The sequence below is a fragment of the Canis lupus genome, chromosome 8 (genome assembly GCF_003254725.2).
Source record: "Canis lupus dingo isolate Sandy chromosome 8, ASM325472v2, whole genome shotgun sequence".
NCBI lineage: Eukaryota > Metazoa > Chordata > Mammalia > Carnivora > Canidae > Canis > Canis lupus.
In genome coordinates, this window is record NC_064250.1 from 52,980,143 (window position 1) to 52,996,900 (window position 16,758).

Consider the following 16,758-nt stretch of genomic DNA (forward strand, 5'->3'; position numbering starts at 1 on the left):
TAAATAAATAAATAAATAAATAAAAATAAATAAATAAAAAAAATAAAACTAGCTTGCCCAAAACTAATCTCAACTTTCCCAGAAGTAGTTCTTCTGAATATTCCCCATCTAATAGTACTACTGTATATTCAAGCTCACATAAGAAACTGGGGAGTTATTCTTGACATATATTCTCTTTTAACTGTCACATCCAATCAATCATCAGGTTCTGTCTAATAAAGAGAATTCCTGTGTCCCTCTGGTCATGTTGCTTAAAAGGAATTTCTGGTTCTAGAGAACAACAATTGTATTGAAATAACACTTCTATTTCTCTTTCCATCCCTTCTTTCCGCATCCTTTTTCCTCCTCAGAGGAGATGACATGAATTGCCTTATTGGTGAATTTAAGACCATTTTGTATTTCCCTTTCGGCTGTTCATACTGTAACGGTGGGTGCATTCTAAAACATGTAGAAACAAACAACCCAAAAAGTACAAAACTTTTGTAATTTGTACATTGCAAACTATAATACATTATTGAAAGAAATTAAAGAAGATCTAAATAAACAGAAATATATCCCAAGTTCATGGATTGGAAGATTTAATATTATTAATATTTGTCCAAAAATGATCTACAGATTATCTGCCAACCCTATCAATATCCTGACTGGCTTCTTTGCAGAAATTGACAATTTGATACTAAAATTCATATGAAAATTTAAAAGAGACAGTATAGTCAAAGCAATATTGAGAAAGAACAAAGGTGGAAGACTCACACTTCTCAATTTCAAAACTTACTAAAAAGCTACTGTAATCAAGACACGATATTGCTGGCATAAGATACACAAATCAATGGAATCTATCCATTCTAGTTAAGAATCCAGAAATAAAATCTTATTATTATGGTCATTTGATTTTCAACAAAGATGTCAAACTTTCAATATAGGGAAGAATAGTCTTTCTAACAAATTGTTCTGGGACAACTGGATATCTGCATGCAAAATAATGAAGTTGAATATCTGCCTCATATCATACATAAAAATTAGCTCAAAGTGGACCAGAGATCAAAGTGGATCACATTACCTAAATGTAATAGACAACATAAAAATAGGTTTTGAAAATGATAAAACTCTTAGGGAAAAAAAAGGAATAAATTTCTATGACCTTGGGTTTGTGATAAGTAGATAGTACTTCACAAGCACAAGCAGCAAAAGAAAAAATGAATAAGTTGGATTTCATCACAATCAAAAACTTTAATAATTTTCAAAGGATACCATCAAGGAAGTGAAAAAGACAACTCACATAATGGGAGAAAATATTTGCAAAACATATATATTAAAAGAGATTCTTATCTAGAAGATATAAAAATGATCACTTACAATGAAACAACAAAAAGGTAAATAACCCAACTAACAAATAGCTAGGAATCTGAATAGTTCTTCAAACAAAGTACACAAGTAGCCAATAAACACGTGAAAAGATGCTAAACATCATTAGTTATCAAAAAGATGCAAATCAAAATCACAAAGAGATACTACTTCACAACCAGTAGGATGAATGTAATTAAAAAAGACAGACAACAAGTCATGATGAGGATGTGGAGAAATTGGAGCCCTTATACATTGCTGGTAGAAATGTAAAATAGTACAGTGGCTTTGGAAAACCACTTTGGTAGCTCCTAAAATGTTAAACACAGAGTTATCATATAATCCAGAAATCCCATTCCTTGTTATGTCTAAAAGAAACAAAAACCAATTTCCACACAAAAACTTGTACACAAATATTCATAGTAGTAGTATTGATAATAGCCTCAAAGTGGAAACAATCCCAAATGCTATCAACTGATGAATGGATAAACAAAATGTGGTATGTCTATCCAGTGGAATACTATTCAGCAATAAAAAGGAATGAAGTACTAATACAGGCTACAATATGGATGACCTTCAAAAAATTAGATTAATTGAAAGAAGCCACTCACAAAAACTACGTATGTATGACTTTGTTTATATTAAATGTCCAAAATAGGAAACACAATTATAGTATATGTAATTATGCTAAAAAGCACTGAATATTGAACTTTATACAGGGGAATTTTATGATAAATGAATTACTTTCCTACCACAATTATAAAGTTAGTAAAGTAATATCTCTCTGACTCTTAATACACTGTCAAATATTTCTTTCTAACCTCACCAGAAAAGGTTTTCCATTTGGAAATACTCGTCATAGGATTGAGCCCACCTGGATAACCCAGAATACTATCCCCATTTCAAGGTCCCTAAAAATCTGCAAAACTAATTTTATCATGAAAGGTAACAAATTCACAGGTTCCAGTGTTATGATATCTTTGGGAGTCCATTATTTTGCTTTTTACAGTAGGTAAATTATCTCTCTCTCTCTCTCTCTCTCTCCTTTTTTTTTTAAAAGTGGGTACATTCTGTTCTTCTGCCGCCAGGAGAATATCTACTAGATCAGATCCTAGGTTTGGCTTCCAGGGGCAGTTTGGAAGCCCTTCGTATCTCTGTCCCTGTGATAGGGCCTGTACGTATATAAGATAGAGATCCTGGGAAAGTGGATCTACAGGGTAATACACTCCCTTAGTGGGCCATTCACATTCTAGACTTGGGCAGAGGCATTTGGAAAGAACTGGTCACATACCTAAGTTTCCTTTGAATGATGCAATTGTCTCATGTGTCAACTGTCTTCAATTTATTCCAAACTCAGAGGTTAGAGAAAAAGAATTACTGTCTCCAGAAGCTCAAGCATTGAGCTTTTTTTGTCTTCTAGATAATGTTCATAAACATCAATTTAACTCTATCTTTACTGTTACCACCTTACTTTAAGTCCCTATCATGGCTCAAGAAGATTATTAAAATAACTGCTTTGCATATTTTCTTTTTTGTCTTCTAATCCAGTCTCCTAGATACAGCCAAAGTGACCTTATTAAAATGCAAATCTTATCATGTGATTCTGCTGATTAAGCCTTCACTTTGTTTCCCATGACTGTTGGGATAAAAATTTTAAATGTCTCACATGCTCTACATTCCAACCACAGTGCCAGTCTCCACTTGAACCATGCTTCCCTGGATCATGCCATCTCAGAACCCTAGTATGCTACTTTTTTTCTAGGTGGCCCCCTTTCCCCTCAATCTTCACCTGGATAACTCCAGCATGGTTTATGATCCTAGATTAAACTTCTCTTTCCAGAGCTCTACTCAAAGTTAAAAATCTTGAATTATGCCACTTTACCTTTAGCACCTGTTCTTTTCCTTTGAGGCACTTACCACAACTTTTATTTAATATCAGTATCAATGAATATTATCCACCCTTTCCAATCTCAACTGATACATTAACACACTATATTCAGTACATGAGAGACAGTAACTATGGGGTTTCTGCTCTTCCCAGGCAGCCCTATTCCCACCAGAGTGATATATAACTGAAAGAGAAATTCATCTTGGAGAAAATGGTACAATCCAATGACTTCTTATTCTAACATAATTTTATGTCATTTGTTGATGGTAGAATTAATGTGTGTAATAGGATTATGAACCCACACATAAAAATAAGTCTTTAATAAGCTCATGAAAAAAAAATAGCTATATCAGTAGTATACGTATAAATGGAATATTGCTCAGCTATGAAAAAAGAATGAAATCTTTCAAGTTATGACAACATAGGCAGATCTCAAGGGTATTAGGCTAAATGAAATAGTCAGAGAAAGACAAACACCATATGATTTCACTTATATAGAGGAATCTAACAAAACAAGCCAAACAAAACAAAACAGAAATACTTATAAGCATAGAGAAAAATGTGATAGTTGCCAGAGGGAAGGGGACGGGGAGATGGGTGAAATAGGGGAAGGGAATTAAAACATACAAACTTTCAGTTATAAGATAAAAAAGACATGGGGATGCAATATACAGTATAGGGAATATGGTCAATAATATATAACAACTTTGTGTGGTGACAGATCGTGGCTAGATCTATCATGGTGATCACTCTGTTATGTATATAAATGTTGAATCACTATGTTGTATATCTAAAATTAATATAACATATGTTGACCATACTTCAATAAAAATAATAGGTACATCATAAAAGTGAATATTTTAATGACATATATTTGTTTCTTCTACCACTTTCATTATCTAGTGATAATCCTTTTTTTTTTAATGATTGGAATTATGAGGTTGGAAGGGACTTCAAAATATTGCTAATTTTGTAAAAGTAATTTGTATGGCAGTATTCAAAAAAGAGGTAGAAAAAGTCTTTAAATTTTGAGTCTTGACTATTCCACCTACTAGCTGTGTGATTTCAGGTAAATTATTTGACCTCTTAGCCTCTGTTTCTTCATCTGTAAAAGAAAAAAGATAATAATACCTAACTCAAATGGCTGTGAATAGTAAACATCAATTACAGTGTTTGTGAAGTAACTAGCACAGATTGTCAATATTAAACAGAAATTCTTGGACTTGTAGATTTCATGGAAATTTTATATATATCACGTACATGCATGTATATTCATATACACATATATTTGATTTAGGTAAGACTCACGGGATGTGATGTTGCTTTTATTTAGTCAAATATCATTAAGGAAAAAATCCATAGGGATCCCTGGGTGGCTCAGAGGTTTAACGCCTGCCTTTGGCCCAGGGCCCAATTCTGGAGTCCCAGGATCGAGTCCCACGTCGGGCTCCCGGCATGGAGCCTGCTTCTCCTCTCCCTGTGTCTCTGTCTCTCTCTCTCTGTCCCTCTCTGTCTCTCTCTCTCTATATATATATATATATGTCTATCATAAATAAATAAATACATACATACATAAATATTTAAAAAAGAAAAAATCTATAGAACATTATTTTACTAAAAGACATTTTAAAACAAAATTGGAAACATTAGGCTCTATGTTATGCATTTCTCTATAGAAGGATGAAAACCTGATCTCAGACTATTACTAGCTTATGGGCTGGATTTGGAGACCCACAGTTACAGCAGATATTTCATAAATAGGACTTAAACCTAAATCTGGTCTTGACTATCATTTCAGACAACTCAGTGTCTAAACCATTCAAGACCAATTCTTGCCTAGGCTCTTTTAAGTTCTCAGGAACAGACTCTCCTGTGACTCATGGCATGTCCAAATCTATATATGCCACATAAGACTAATCTTTAAGGTACTTTCAAATAAACTCATGCCTATTTTTTTGATGGCAGAAAAGTATGATCCTAGTAGGAGTTTTTTTAATTAAAAAGTGTTTATCCAATTTTAAGTTGTTTGGGAAAATTTCAGCTAGGATATTTCAGTCCACTTGTCTCTAAAATAGGTTTAACTTTTAAAATATGGGACTAAGATCCTAAATAATGAAGCTACCGAGCTATCTAAAGAAGGGTTAAACTTCAGGACATTTGAAAAAGCCCTACTACTTAGGGCTCTTGTGAAATATAACTTGTACAGCTTTCTGGAAAACAAAGTGGCAACAATGTAATAAAAGTCTGAATTTATCTACACCCTCCAATTTGCATATAATCCATAATACGAATCTTTATGAACAAAGATGTTCATCTTAATCTTAAGGACTAAAGTTTGGAAAAATCCTTAAATATTCAAAAATAAAGAAAACCAACATACATACATGACACACACACTCACATAATGGAATATAATTATTGAAATGCTCATAAAGAGTTTTTAATTACATTGTATCATAGACATTTTCTCACCCATTAGTTTTAGACCAGTGGCCAGCAAATTATGATAGCCCATGAACTAAACATATTCTGCTGCTTAACTTTGTATGGCCCATGAGCTAAAAAGTGATTTTTTACATTTTATATGATTAAAAAGACCAAAGGAAAAATAACAAGCTGTGATACAAGAAAAATATATAAAATTCAAATTCCAATAGCCATAAATAAAGTTTTATTGGAACATAGCCAAGCTCATATGATTATGTATTGTTTATGGTTTATTCGGCACTACAACTACAGATTGGATAGTTGTGAAAGAAATTATATGGCTCACAGAGCATAAAATATGATGTGACCCTGTATAATAAAAATTTTGCTGAACCCTGTTCTAAGCAACAGTGCTATTTTAGGTTGGTTTGATTCCAAAGCTCCTTCCTCATGCCATGCTGCCTTCCCCCCACACACACACTCTCCTTCATTGCAAGTGAGATAGGGTGAAAGGCAACACAACAAAATGTTAAAAGTGGAAAATTATCTTTGAGAAAACAGCATCTGGCCCCTGACAGACACTCAATGTTTTCTGAGCGAATAAATGTGTACATGAATACCAATGCATAAAGAGGGATTCACGTGGAATCAGAGTTCTTTCAAAGTCCTATGTCAGTCTGTCTCTTGCCATTATCTACAGAGAAGCTGCCACTCAATGAAAAAGCCAACAGTTGCTAAAAGGAGCTTTTGGGTTTCTTATTATGAAAGAATGTCCTGGCTTTTGAACTTCTAAAGTCATGAAATAATGGGGAAAGAGTCTTCTCCAATTCAAGTCTGATTTCTGAGAAGGCTCTTCTGATGCTACTGAGTGTGACAAGCTAGCAGGGTCATTGGAATTGAACATGCTTACAACTGAGGCCATGATATAGGAACTTCTGGTACACTAACTTGTCTCTATAGACCTGTGTCACTAGCCACATGTGGCTCTATTCATATTCAAATGATATAAAGTTAAATAAGATTAATATTTCAGTTCTTTGGTCATACTCGCCTCATTTCAAGTGTTCAATAACCACACACAGCTAGTGGCTTCTGTTTTGGACAGCTCAGAACAGATCATGTCCATCATCATTAAAAGTTCTATTGAACAACGGGACGATTCTTTTAAGGTAATTGGTGATACGGTGTGGGATTGAACATTTTCGTCCTGAGTCCTCTGTGGGAATTGTTATGCTAAGCTTCTCATCCCATTATTTTCCATAACAACACATCTCTAAATTAAGAAATCATTGGGAGACATTTGTCTCCCAAACTCCTGCTTTCCAAATTTTAGGAACTGATGTATATCTCTCTTTATGCTTGAGATCCAAAAATTAAGCATGCCTCCTTGTCTCACAGTAGAAACACAACGACTGGTTTTTCATAGCATATAATTCTTATTATGTAATTAAGATAGATCAAGCTCTGTGGATGCACATTGGTAATCATTTCTTTCCCTTCTCTACTTCTCTGTGATGTGTTTAAAGCCTTGTGGGCTATAAATCAAGTAATTATTGAATGTGTACTGGCTTGCAACCTTACTTACAACACTGTTCTCTACTCCCAGGGCCTTTTATCCAAGCCTCTGAGAGTATTTTACATCTCTGTACTCAATAGAACATCTCATTCTCCTGGATGGGTGACAGGGATTAAATCTGCTCACAGATGGAGAGACCAAGGAAAAGAGAATTACAAGGTCACTATGTGACATTGACCATTCTAAGAACTGAATCCACTAAACCAACAATAACTGACCCAGTGCTAATAGTGATGATTTGACCTTTGAAGAACATTCCTCATCCAAAACTTCTTTACAGGCATTTTTATTTCTGGAACCATTTTCTGCATGTGGAAAAGAGCAACTTTTTTCCTTCTTTTAGTAACTGTAAAAGTAGTGAATGTTCTTTTTTTTTTTTTTTTTTTTTTTTTTAGTTAGCAAGTATAAAGGAGAAAGAGAAATCCAGAAGCCAATTGCTAATCAACTTTTTTCATTCAAGAAATATTTAGTAAATGCTTAGTACATGCCACATACCATTTTACTTGAAGACAACTTTCCACTTCATCTCTTGGTGCTTTATATAAATAAATAGAAGTCTGGGAGATAGCAGGGCATAGTAGAAAGAGCATGATCATTAGCATCAAACCGTCTGTGTCCAAATCCTGGCTTTGACACTGACTATGTGAAGTTGGGCAAGTCATTTAAACTCTCTGAGTTCCATTTTCTCATATGTAAAATCAGTATATTAATAGCAGCTCTGCAGTTTTTCTAAGAATTCTAATAATCTCTGCTCTGTTGGAGAGTATCTAGGTTGTTTGGGACACAAGCCCATGAGTCTCAACCAGGTTTTTGCTCTGCACCAATCAGAAGCAACAAATGAGCAGGAATATATATATATTTTTGAATCATAAAAAGAATGTTGGAGCAGGGAATAAGGGGATATGGGCCACTGGGATAGTGGCCAAGTTTTTCCAAGATTCAGGGAGGGAAGACAGATTTTTTCCCTGGGCCAAGCTTGCAAATCCCCAAGTGTGTCACCAACTACAAAGCGCTCCATGTTAACACACCATTCAGAGTGAGAATTGTTAGGTTCTCAAGCAAAGTTGTAGACTCAACACAGAAGGGGATGTATGCAGGGCAAGTAGGGCTGTGTAATCTTAAATTATAGTGAGTTAAATGGGAGCCTTTGAGAAATGATTAGGTTTATCCATAGTATTTGCAGGTCTCTCTTGCCAGCTCACATACTTCTGCCACAATGGGAATGAAGGAATCATGGAACCTTCCATACAGCCTTGCCAATTCTTTTTTTTAGTAGGAAGCTGATTATTCAGTTTGGAAATTAACCCAGATTCCTTGTTTCTCTTTCTGCCTACTTTCCTCCACTGTTTTCTGATCTGTTCACTTATTAGAAGCTCTGCCAGAGGGTAGAAAGGAACATGTTCAGGAAGCATTGAGTCAATGTTTCATTGTTTTCTGGTTATACAGATAAAAGTTATTTGGAAGACTATACTCTTAAGACTGTCCTTTACTCCTGATTATGCAAATGACAGATCAATCAAAGCCTTGGTAGAATTATCTTGTTTTCTATACCAATACTCCATTCTTTAGAACTGGGCACTCAAGAGCTACCATCTCCTTTTCCCCTCATTACCATGGACAAATTAAAATCTGGGTGTACCAAAAATCTCCCAGAGGTTTTATATTTATTTTTGGCTCCACACATTGATCCAAAACTAGTTTAGAAAAAAAAAAAGTGAATTTCATCTTTGAACTGATGAGAGCAATTTACCACATATTGAATAAGTTAGTTTCCAGTGTATAATAGCGTCAACAATTGATAGAGTTTAGTTTCCTGCCTTATAATCTGATTTTACGAAAAGTATAGTTGTTCAGAAAAATTTTAAGAACATAATTTTCTAACCATCTTGCCATCATGCAATATTTACTGTTACTGCAGAGAATTTTTTCCCCCTTAGCCCCAGCTTGAGATCATTTTATGCCCTAAAGCACATCACAGTATGCCCTGGAGCATATCTTGGGAATCAGAAGTGAATCTTTAAATCACCTAATTTCACATCTCAGCAGCTATGGTTTGGTCAATATCTGTGCAAAGTACACACTGAGGCAGAGGTTAAAAACACAAAGACAAAACCTCAAACTGAGTGGAATAAAAAAGAACTTGTCTTCAGGTAGAAACAGTGTATTTCTGTTGATTTTTATCTTTCATAATACCCCTTTTGAAAAAGATTAGCACCTCAACATCCACAAAACAACATCCTCCCCCCACCAAAGTATTTTTAAAATAATTAGGCACTGTCTTTATTACATGTGAGTTGTCAAATAGGAGAGATATGCCTCTGGAGTCTGCTTCTAGGTGATATATCACTTCTGATCTTTATTTGTTCAATTTGAAGATTATTGCTTTTCATATTGCCTGTGAGCCCTTGGAAGCTAAAAATGAGATCCAGCTATCAAGACCTAGGCAAGCTATCTATTCAGAATGCTTTAGAAAGGCCCAGGTATCCAGATCCAACTATGGCCATAAATATACTTTTATTTTATTTTCAAAATTATAAAAGACTATACATAGACATTGGAGCTTGGCAAAAACTGCTGTATGACCTTCATCAATTTAATTAGGCCCAGCTTTTTGTTCTGGAAAATGGATTTAAAAATATCTACTTCATAGGATGGTTGTAAAGTCCAATGCAGTTCTCATTTGTAAGCTTCCCAGAGTATTACCTGTCACAGAAGAGACATTCAAATAATCACTCTTTATAAGCAAACTTGAAGTTACTTGGATATCTTCTTATTATATTACAGAAAGGAAAAACCTGTTTGGAAACAGAAATGCCTCCTGAGGAATATTGGTTTTTCTGAAGTGTCCAAAGAAGTTTCGGGGGGAACACAGTTGCTTTGTTTCGTTTTGGTTTAGTTTCGTTTGCAGTCTTGCTGTATACCACACACGAGGATAGGCATTTGGTATTTATTTCTCTCTGGGCTACAGTAGTAGGGACTAACGCCCTATTATTCATACTATCCCCAAATCAATGGCCCAAGTAAATACTGACAATTTCACACCTGTCAGTAATAGGTTCAGGAGTACCCAATTCTGGTCAAAGAGAGCGGCACAAGACATTGTGACAGGACACTTGCTAACAAATTGCCCCACCATGTGCTAATTTCTCTCCTCCCTCAGACTTGGTCATCCTGGGACATAATGCTCAGAGCTACAGCAGCTATCTTAACCAGCATGAGGGAGAAATGAAAGCCAGGGATGGTAGAGGGCATCTCCTGACAACATCATGGAGTTGCTGAAATAACCAACCTTAGAGTCTACCTTGCTCATGGGTATCTTATATATGAAATAATCATGTCCTTGTATAAGCCAGTTTGGAGCACTTAGATTCAACAAAATAAAACACCATTCTAACTAAAAGGAGGAGCCACAAACTGGTCCTCTTGATTCTACTCTTCCCCTCATGTCTGTTCTCACACAGCAATCAGTGACCTTTTAACTCGTATCTTACTATCCTCTGCCTCAGAATTACCTGATGGCCTCCTATAACCCATGGAATAAAATCCAAAATCAGTACCAAGGCTTACACCCTTCATCTGTAGGAGCCTCCAGGACAATGGACAACAGCATCCTGTATGACCTGACTTCTTTCCACTTCTCCACTTTTACTATCCTTCTTACCCTCTCTAGCTCTGCTACAGACACAGTGGCCTTTTTTCTGTTCCTTTAGCAGCTCTTTCTCACCTCCAGGTCCACAATCTTACAGTTCTCTCAGCCCGGAATGCTCTTCTCCCGACCCTTATTTCATCCCATCCTCAGATCAAAGTTACCTTCTCAGAGAGGCCTTCATCATCCTATCAAAAAAACTGCTTGCATTCTTAACTAAACCTAGCTCTTCACTCCATCATAATACATTGTTTTCTTCATAAATTCTGTCACTATCTGAAATTATATTATTATAATATTATAATATTATTATATTATTTGTCTTCCACAATACAATGAAAAGTCCATGGGAACAGAGAGCCCATCTGCCTTGCCTTCTCTTGCATCTCTAAGGCCATGTATATGGTATCATATAGCAGACATTCAGTAAGTATCTGTTGAATGAATGAAAAGCAGAATTATTATTGTAGGGATGGGAGTAACTAAGCCTAGGATGAACAGACAATACAGAACGAAGAATTAAAGGAAAGAGGGAAAAATATTCAAAGGAAATCTTTATAGGGTCATTAAAATGAAAAAATACAAAAAGCAACATGTAATACAAAACAAATGGCTCTAAATACCAACAGCCAGAGGTCTAGCTCTGAGGAAGAAAATAATACATGGATGCTGCCTTAGTATGACAATAAATCTGAAATGAAGAGGAAGGCATGGAACCCAGATCCCAAGAAGAAGTAAGCCCCACTGACCCAGAAAGTCAAAAAGACCTGAGATCTAAATTGGAAGACCCCCTCAGAAGTAAATTTAGTTGTAGTTGTTTAAAACAAAAAGTTTGGAATTGCATATTCCCTCCCTTCTTTCTGGGGAAAAAATATGAAAAATTGGAAAGAGATATGAGCTCTGTCTCTAGGAAACTGCTAAAAATTTAGAGAAGTATGAAAACATAGGAGGGGCCCAACCTTTTAAAAGTACCTCTTTAAATAGTATTAGGATGACATGCTCTTTGGAATACACAAAGAAAAAGTTGGTGAATCAGGAAAATGAATGGATATACAAGGAAAGAGGTGGAGTTATGTGAAATTTAAAAAGCTTTCTTTTCTATTCACACAACCATGAGGTTGAAATCATGTCTCCCAAAGCTTAGAAATTAGTTTATAATAGTGGGAAAAAAAAGTATCAGCTACAACAACAAATTAAAAGATGCTTAAAGGGAAGAACAAGACATGAACACTTTGTAACATATATTTAAATATGTATAAAGAAGGTGTCAATGAAGAGGTAAATTTAAAAGCTTTAAAACAGAGATTTCCATCCACTTAAGCAATCAGAAAGAGAAAGGAAAAGAAGTAGAATTCTCATGGATTTCAAATAATATGAAAAAAGTAAAGTTGGTTTAAAGAAATTCATAATGGGGGCACCTGGGTGGCTCAGTAAGCTAAATGTCTGCCTTTGGCTCAGGCCGTTATCCCAGGGTTCTAGGATTGAGCCCTGCCTTGTTGGGTTCCCTGCTTAGCGAGGATTCTATCTTCCTCTCTCTGCCCCTCCCCCCTGTTTCTTCTCTCTCTGTCTCTCTCTCAAATAACTAAATTAAAAATTCAAAAGAAAAAGAAAAGAAATTCATAATAGTCTTTTTGAACAGTTGGGCCCTAACCAGAGCTTATGAGCTATGACTTTATTTTTACATAAAAGTCTACCATTAAGTCAAGGACAGCAGTGTGATTATAAAAAGATGAAGGAAAAAATATATTAACAGTAGTCTTCAAAACCAAACAAACAAAAACTTAGAAAAATAATGTTTACCTGGCAGACATATGAAGAGTGGAAAATAATAAAACCATTTGTACTGACCAAAGACCCTTAACTCAATCACTTGGAGCAGGACTCCTGGTTACCCTGGTTATCCATCGGACTGAGACTGAGTTATAAAAGAAGGGTAAGGAAAGCATTGCCGCAGGTTGTACAGTCTCGAAAATTCTAATCTCTTTCTATTACATAAAACGCTTGAAGTTATTTTCACTAAAATAGTAGTTAATAGCTAACATTTTTTTAGTAGTTACTGACTACCAGATATTGTTCTAAGCATTTTATACATGGGATCTTATCTCTCATAACAATCCTGCAAACTAGGCTCTCCTCCATTTTATGAGCATGAAATGTACTCATCTCTGACTTCTCAGCGTCTGGAAAATGATAGCCCCCAAAATACCTATTGAAAAGATAAACCGGGGAATGTGTGAAAAGGATCAGAAGGCAAAAAAGAAAGGAGGGAGAGAGAGTGACAAAGCAAAAGAGGGAAGAAAAAAAGAAGGGAGGGGAGAAGGAGAGGAATAATGGGTAATAGCAAAAATCAAACAACCTTAAGACAAACCAAAATACGACAAACAGTAGAGGAAGACAAAGGCCTGAGAAGATCTTCAGAAAAATAACAAAATGACACCACGAATAATTGCATAAAATGCACAGGAAATCTCAAGTGGCCATAAAAACATCTAGCAAGCCATACAGGATGTAAAAACAAGTCTAACCACTTGGTGCCATGCTGCATGCATCTTGAGCACAGTTAAACAAGAGAAGTAATTCAGCCTACCAGAGAAAATGGAAATTCTTCCCTTCGAGGTAAATAAAATGCAAAAGAGAGAGGGAGAGAGAGAGAGAGAGAGAAGGGAGAAAGGGAGAATAGGAAGAAGAGAAGGATAAGAGGAAGAAAGACAAACATCCTCATTATAGTTATACTGACTCCTGGGACCTGGATTTTCCACAGTATGAAATTCTGCTTTGAAGGAAGTGCCAAAAATAAAGGCACAATTCAACATCCTGAAGCATGCTTTTCTCTACTATAGAAACTTGTATGAAAATTAACAAGAAATATAGTCTACCGCACGATGCTTGTTCTGGAAGAAAAGATCATCATTTTTATCAGGACTTTAGTCTAATGAAACAACTCTTTATTGCAAGAGCAGGAAGGCTGAATTTCAGGGTCTGCCCCAGTGGTAAGTAGAAAGTACAGAGTTACATAAGCTCCCGATTTGTGCAAAAAGGTACAGAAGAGTAGCCTGGGAGAGACTAGAGAATCATACCTCTGACAACTTGGTAATGTGTTGAAAAAGACCATTTAGGTTTTTTTTTTAAATTGTTGTTGTTGTAGTTTTTAAGATTCTACTGATTCATTTTAGAGAAAGAGAGAGAGTGCAATCATGGGGAGAAGCAGAGGAAGAGAGAATCAGAATCAGACTCCGTGCTGGACATGGAGCCTGACATGGGGCTCAATCCCACGACCGTGAGATCACAACCTGAGCTGAAATTGAGAGTCAGATGTTTAACCGACTGAGCCACCCAGGCACCCAAAAAGACAGTTTTTAAGACCACAAGGAAAGAAAATATTTAGAGTAGTACAGAGACTACAAAATACACTCAGAAGGTTGTTAGGGCATAATGATGCTGACCATTCCATGCACTGGCTTGCAGCTAAAATTGGCCTTAGTACCATACAGTAGGGAAAAATATCACCTTACCTTTGAGATGTCTGTTGTCTAGTACCATTTCTGCCACCAACAAGTTGGGCAACTTACATAAGCTCTCTAGTATTCAGTTTTCTTTGTATGAGGCAAAAATTATATTGGTTGATCAGAGAGATTGCTTCCAATTCAGTAAGCAATTCTATGGGGGCCTCCAGTAAGAACTGAAACAGGAACCACTGCAAGGAAGAACATGAAGCAGCAAATATGGCAAGTCTTCATTAAATTTTTTTAAAAAGTCAACCACTGTTGGAAGAAGATGGACAACTTCAATCTAAGAATCTCTGCATTACATAGTAGTCTTTTGCAAAAGTGACAAGTGGTGAATTTCCCATGGTCGTTATTTTGAGGCCTGTGAATTTTAAGGTTTTTTTTTTTAAGATTTATTTATTTATTTATTCGGAGAGAGCGAGAGAGAGGCAGAGACACAGGCAGAGGGAGAAGCAGGCTCCATGCAGGAAGCTCCACGTGGGACTCGATCCCGGGTCTCCAGGATCACAACCCGGGCTGTAGGTGGCGCTAAACCGCTGTGCCACTGGGGCTGCCCGAATTTTAAGTTTTTAATGATTTTAAGAATTATTCTCCGACCCCTGGGATCATTCTCCCTCAACCTGCCTCTGTCTCGAATTGTTCTGAATCTTTTTTTCAGTGCCCGTAGTTCCACTTCATCTTCAAAATTACCCATAAAAGGTATGCTATTTACTTTGCATTTTAAAAATTGTCACTCTATTTATTTTTGAAAACTATGTATTCATCTTTCAACAAATATCTTTTGAACCCCTACCATGTGATCAACGAAAGGAGCTAGGAATACAATGATGAAAACAGAAGGCATAATAATTTTGGACATAGGGACTTTATGGTCTGATAGGAACAACACACTAACGACTAACACTAACAAGAGGGGCAGGCATGAATGCTCTCATTTTTAAAATATCAGTCATCGATACATAATTAAATTTTAAGTTAGAGCAAAGAGTTAAGGGCAAGGATTATTTTGTTCGTCCTTGATCCCATTAGAGTACCAAGCTACAGAGATTTTCTAGAGTAAGTGTTCAATAAACACTTTATTATTTTGTTGTTAAAGGCCACTGTGTCATAACTGCCTTTGTGCTAGGCGTAGCAGCTGAGTCTTTCACCCACTGTTCCCAATTAAACATTTGTTGAATGGCTATTATGTGCCAAGCATTGTGCAAGGTCCAGGTGGTCCTGGCTGTCAAGGAGAGCGGTCTGGATGAGACAGGCATGTATACACATAATTATTATCGCATTTAAGATACACCAGAGTACTATGGGAGCAAAGAAGCATGACCAACTTCATTTGGGGAAGTAACTATAATTTTATATTATAATAGGATCTTTAAAGTGTGAAAGTTTTGCAGGCAGAGAAAAGTGGGAAAGGCCACTCTAGGTCACAAGAACATCATGTACCAAAGTACAGAGGCATGAAAAAGCAGATGGGTTTGGAGATTAGCAAAGCATTAAGTATGGATAGAATTGAGGTTGGGTGGGAATTGAGTGATGAGAGATGAGGCCGCAGCTGAACCGAGAAGAGCTTTGTATGCCAAAGTAATGAACCGAGATATTATTCTATGGAGATCAGAGAACAAATGGAACATTTTAAGAATGGAAGAATTGTGATTGGGTGCTTTTATTTACTTGGGAGTGACAATGTGGAGACTGGTATATGTAAGGATAACTTGTAGAAAGATTGTAGAAAGGCTGTTGAGGAAGGGCGCCTGTGTGGCTCAGTGAGTTAAACATCCAACTCTTGATTTTGGCTCAGGTCATGATCTCAGGGCCGTGATATCAAACCCCCTTCAGGCTCCATGCTGGGCATGTAGCCTGCTTAAGATTCTTTCACTCCCTCTACCTCTGTCCCACCCCTCCCGCTCTCTCCCTCTCTTAAAAGAAAAAAAAAAAAATCTGGCTAGGAAACAGTTCCTGACCAAAAATTATAAAGGCCCAGCGAGGCTGGAGGGTGGATTGGAGATGTGTCTCCAACAGGTTTGACAGGATATGCCGAGTCAGTGGATGGGAAATACAGAGAGGGAGGTAAACAAGTCTGTATTGTGTCTAAGTTGGGAGACCCATGGGAGCAGTGACTTCATAAAATAGGAGGAAAGGCAAATTCTGAGTAAAAAGGCTACTACTGTAGATTTAAATCCTGCCTGGTGTACTCATTGTTCTGTAATTTGGGTAAGGTACTTCACTTTCCTGAGCCACACTGGTGTCATCTACAAAATGGAAAAATACTATCTACTTCATGGGATTTGTCATGAGGTGAAATGGGAGTAAAACATATGAAAACATCTACCTTACTGCCTAGACAGAGAAGATGCTTGATAAATATTTGTCAAAT

At 36.4% G+C, this 16,758-nt stretch overlaps 1 non-coding gene across 1 annotated transcript in view; it reads right to left on the reverse strand.

The window, feature by feature from the left end:
* LOC112657383 (uncharacterized) overlaps positions 1 to 16,758 on the reverse strand; it is a 130,945-nt gene that overhangs the window by 109,943 nt on the left and 4,244 nt on the right. The gene's annotated exons all lie outside the window — the stretch shown is intronic.